The sequence below is a fragment of the Corvus brachyrhynchos genome, unplaced genomic scaffold (genome assembly GCF_000691975.1).
Source record: "Corvus brachyrhynchos isolate BGI_N302 unplaced genomic scaffold, ASM69197v1 scaffold69, whole genome shotgun sequence".
Lineage (NCBI taxonomy): Eukaryota > Metazoa > Chordata > Aves > Passeriformes > Corvidae > Corvus > Corvus brachyrhynchos.
This window is the reverse complement of record NW_008240228.1, coordinates 5,230,728-5,235,759: the sequence shown is the minus strand read 5'-3', so window position 1 is coordinate 5,235,759 and position 5,032 is coordinate 5,230,728. Positions and strand designations below refer to the sequence as shown.

Sequence of the window (5,032 nt, the reverse complement as noted above, 5' to 3'; positions counted from 1 at the left end):
CAGGCTCCTTGGCCTTCAGCTGCCCACTTCTTGAATTGCTTAATTAAAATAGATGGTCCTGGGCAGACCCTCCGGAGGTTAATAAAGTGGGTCTTTGAATCAGAAAGGATAAAATTCCAAAATTGAGGATTGTCTGTGTGGAATACAAAGCTAAAGCAATTCCTTTTGTTTATATGAAAGGGATTCCAAGTGTAGCAGTTTTGCTGATCTTTGTTGATACGACAATAAGAAGAGAGGAGATTTCCGAACCAGCCAGGTCTTAAGCCACTTAGGATCTAATCATGTCCCCTGATTTGCAGGGAGAAATAGCTGGTGGGATCATCTCAGCAGCATTATCCAGCTGGCCTGGTAGTGAAGAGTTCTGATGTTTTAAAAATAATAATGAAAAGTTTTAAATTTTGAGCCTTTTCTCTTTTTATAGAAAAATAATTTCAACCACTCCCCACGTTTGCTTTTGGGAAAAAAAACCCCCACAACAATCTGGATTCATTTACCTTATTTCAAACAAAAAACTGAACACTTTTTAGATAGATTAACTTCCCTTTTGGGTGATTATTCTCAGGTGCAGATGGTGAATGTGTTTGGCCCCAGGAGCAAGGCAAACCCTGGGAAGCAGCTGATGATGCTGTGGTGGTACAAACAGCCCAAACGCAGTTCGGTGTCAGCCGCCTCCAACTGCCCTGGTGTCATCAAAGTCAGTGGAGCTACACTGATTTATACCCAAGGCGCTGCACATCCCTGACAGACATCCTGACTGCTTGTCCACATTTAGTTATTATTTATTTATTTATTTCTGGGCACTTGCAGCCACTTTGCTGTCTTCTACAGCTGATCTACCATGCAGGGAAATTTGAGGCCAGCTTCCCAATCTGAGATTTGGTAAATGTAGCTCTTATTTTTAAACTGTTTAGAAATATTTAGTTATAAATAACTAGTAGAAAGAAGCCCAATGTTGTGCAGCTTGGAAAGAATCCACGGAATCTAGAAGGTAATTCTTCTGTACTAGTGAGGTAGTTGCAGGTTGGTGCATGGTGAGTTTTTCATTGCCCTGTCTTGAGCAATTATTTGTTCTTTGGAAATTGTAGCTTCCTTAGGGAGAGGGCAATTTCCTGTTTAACCCAACAGTTGTGTATTTTTGTGCATTATACAGAGTATTTTAATTAGAGAAGCTGCTCCAACTCCCAGCTTTCGCAGGGCAGACCTGTGGCCTTGCTTTTCCTGGTGATCTAAAGGCACATCCAAGTTCCCATCTTATCAAACTGGTTGGCAGCTTAAGGCAGCTGGGAAAGAGACACCAGCAGTGACTGTATCAGTGGCAGTCAGGATTACCCAGACAAGTCAGAAACACAGTGGCATCCCTTGTCCCTCGACACTTGCAGCTTTACCCACCTTCTCAATCAAACAGGGAGCGAGTGGCATCCTCCAGCTGAGATGTTTAAGAGCTGACTAATCAGAGGTGAAAAGGCAGGACCAGGCTGGGAAAGCTGATGAGCATCTTTCCTTTCCTGTTGGCCTCTGGCTTCAGGATTTCCAGCAGCTGTCTCCTTTAGAAACACCACTGAAGTGCCTGATGGACCTTGCCATGGGTAGACTCAGGTGCAGACCAGGGCCAGTCCTCGTGTGCTCTGAGAAGGGAACAGAATCAGGAGTGGCAGAGCTTTCTACAGCTCTTTGGAGTCAAGGAAGAGGTTCGAATAAAAGGGAAGGAAAAAATGGCTCATAGCAAAAGAAACACTGGGTCCCAGAGGCTGGAAGATGAGGGCTTTAAGCTTTGGTTACCTCACTGGGAAACCCTGCCTTCAAATTTTCCACCAAAAGGCCTTGATAGGGACATAATTTACACCTGAATTTACAATTTTTTATCCTGTAAAACAAAGGCACAGATAAGAGGAAGAACATTTTTTGTTGTTCAGCAATGAAGATTACTTGACAGGAGAATGATCCAATGAGTTTGTGTTTGCGGAAAGCCACCAGCAGTGTCAGGACTTCAAAAAGAATTCTAGTGAGGATTGAGTCCCCTTAATTTTAAGTATCAAATTCAGATACCTAAATTAGGAATATAGGTCTATTCATTAATAAATATTTAGTGGACAGAGAGAGAGGCTCCTCCAGAGGACAGTTCAGATTCACCTACGTTAAACACCCACTCAGAATTGCCAAGGGGAAGTCAGATGTCTAAAATTGGAGATCACTGTCCCGGTGATGGACAAGGCTCTGAACTGTATACAGGGTGGACAGCCAAATAGAAAGGGCAAATGCAAAGGGTGCTTTTATCCTTGAATATGAATCTGAATTTTTAAGCTACATATTTAACTGAAGAGAGCATGTCTGGGGTACGGGGAGTCACCCTATTGATTTCCACACCCCTGCATTCAGTCCTTTCATTTACAGGAATCTTGGCTTCTGGAACATTTAGACATTTGGCCACCTCTGTCCTATTGTAAATTGCCAACTGGGAGTGGCATCTGCCCTTCCATACATTGAGTCCTAGCCTGACCCAGGAATTGTTGGGAGAGCTGCAGTTGACCCTGGTCCAAGCTGCTGGTAACTTACGTGCAGGTAGTGCTGTCTCAGTGTTCAGGAACACTCCTGGCACTACTGAATTTACCATCACAGCTGGAGTCAAAGCAGGAGTATTCCTGGCTCCATAACAGAGTGGTCAGCATGGCTCCCACCAGCACAACCTGAGCACAGGCACTGCCTGAGGTGTCGGGAGGGCTCTGCTCCCATCTTTCCAGTTCTCCTGGGACAATTTCCCCCCGTTTGCTATCACGGTGCTGATCTCCTTAGCAGTGGGGTGAGTTCCCAACATGTGCCTTCTCCAGCGCCGGAATGTGGAATGAGCACAATGAAGCGGCTGATCCGCGGATCCCGCGCCGCCTGTCACTTCCTAGAAACCACTGGCAAGGAAACATGCACTGGAGACATTTCCTTGTTGCTGGTGAGCATGGTCTCATCTGGTGCTGCTCTCCAGCTGGATCTTCAACATGTCAAACTAGTCAAATACTGTTCTTTAAATGAGAGAAAAATGTTTCATGCCCAGAAATGAATGCAAACAGTAAATCCATGTCCCTGTGCTCCTCTCTCCCCAATTCCTAACTGCTGAATATATTCATGAAGCTCTGAGCACATCTTTGTCTACTGAGTGGCTGTGTGCTGCTGTTGAAACATAGCTGTTGTACAATATTTTAACCTGCACTTAGAGGTGCAAAGTGCAGTACCTGAAATGGCTTTGGAATAAAGGAAAGGTTGGGGAAAAGCTGCCGAGAGTAACAGCCCTCCCAGGGAAATCAGTTTGTTTTACAAAGTGCTGTGGAGGTATCAGGCTGAAGTGTGTGTCCTCTTCTCTCCATCTTTACGGGGCAATGGATTCTGGGGAAGTGGAAAGTTCTTTTTTTACTCCTTTCAGGATTCATGTTTGGACAGGGTGTTTGTAAGAATGGGTGCTGTGAATGGGCTGTTAAAATTTAAACTTTTTCTGTTCCCTTGATAGTGCTTTGAGCGGCCCATCCCAATGTATTTCTCCCAACAAGCCCAAAAGGGACTCTGGGAAAGCTGCTGCTTCATTCAGGGGATGCTTCTGTCAGTGTGTGCAGCTGATCAGGTGCACCTTGGTGGGTATCATTAATCCCAAAGTGGCAGGGTGAGGTCAAAGCCACAAGCAAACCTCCAGATTAGCCATTAGAAGGAATCATCCTACAAGGACAAAAACTGGGGAATAAAACTGAACGCTTCATTGAAATCCAGATTGTAAGAGATTAATAAAACCATAAAGGAGTAACAAAAGGAAAAAACAGAAGAGAAGCAGCTAATGCTTGACACACTCTTCCTTACCATCTTCCTCACCCTTGCAAACCTCTTGCTGGAGGACAACCCCATTCTCTCTTATGCTACAAATGACACTGCTCAGTCTTTCCTTCTTTCTGGAAAAGTGTCTCCATTCTTAAGGAGACTGTGATTGTAACAGCACAATGGGACTGTGCTTGCAGTTGCCAAGCTGGACAAAGAGAACCTGGAGGGTTTCACACCAGCTGTTTCCACCGCTGCAAGACTGACAAATTCTGTTCCCCATTCACATTATTAGGGGTAATGACAAAGTGACTAGATGTTCTCCTTCCAAAATTAAAGCTCTTTTAACCAAGATAAAAGCATTTGGGAGATAATACAGAAGTAAATATAGAGAACACAAATTTTGTGTGCCAGATCTGTAGCTATGTTCAGTGTGGGAACTTGTTAAGCCCTAATTTCTGTATATTTCTGTGGTGAGCCTGTGTTGTGGCTTATCTCTCAAGACAGCTGATCTCCCCTTTTCTCCTCTGACAGCTTTTAACTATATGATATTCTTTAGATCTGCAATATCTCACCCTGTGTCTTCACTGGAGACTGAATATAGGATCCTTGAAGTCAAGAGCTTCTCTGCTGTGTTTCAAGTGTGTCCTGGGACACTGTGTATGACTTTCCAGCACATGCCACTATCCTCATAATAATGGGAGGATAATAGGAGTTATACTGCATGCCTGAATAACTAGGTTAGATATCTGTTTTCTTTGATTGTTGCCTGGCATCTCTCTGTCTGTCACATCTACATTTTCCCTTTGTTGTGGGAGGCGATTTCCCCTTCGATAGATTTGACTTGTGCATTAACATTTCTTAGTGGAGAACTGCAGCTTTCAGCACACTTATTCTCTCATTGTCTGCACCTGTTTGTTTCCAGTGTAAAATTTCAGACAACCTCCCACTCTTTCTGTCATCCTCCTTTCAAATCAGAATGCCATGAATGATCTGAAGGGCATGGGGGAAAAAAAGAGCCTTTTGTTACTTAATAATTTCTTTTTAAGTCTCTTTCCTTCTTTTTAACTTTGATATTTGTGTAAAGATATTTTGAGGTCTCATATCCTATTTTTGTTCTTTGAATATGATATTATCTTTTGCCTTTGATAATCGTTGTCATTCTGATTTTCTTTAATTGTCTCCAGACAAAGTATCTGGAGAAAGGCAAGCGTTGTGGTAGGGAAGTTCGTGTTTTCACGAG

The 5,032-nt window shown here is 43.4% G+C and overlaps 1 long non-coding RNA gene across 1 annotated transcript in view; it reads right to left on the bottom strand.

Annotated features, from left to right (window-relative positions):
- LOC108449367 overlaps positions 1-5,032 on the bottom strand; it is a 43,255-nt gene that overhangs the window by 22,844 nt on the left and 15,379 nt on the right. Inside the window, exon 2 of the long non-coding RNA XR_001865535.1 lies at positions 1,390-5,032. This exon is cut by the window's right edge and continues 490 nt beyond it. This is a non-coding gene — a long non-coding RNA (uncharacterized LOC108449367). The remainder of the gene's footprint in view (positions 1-1,389) is intronic.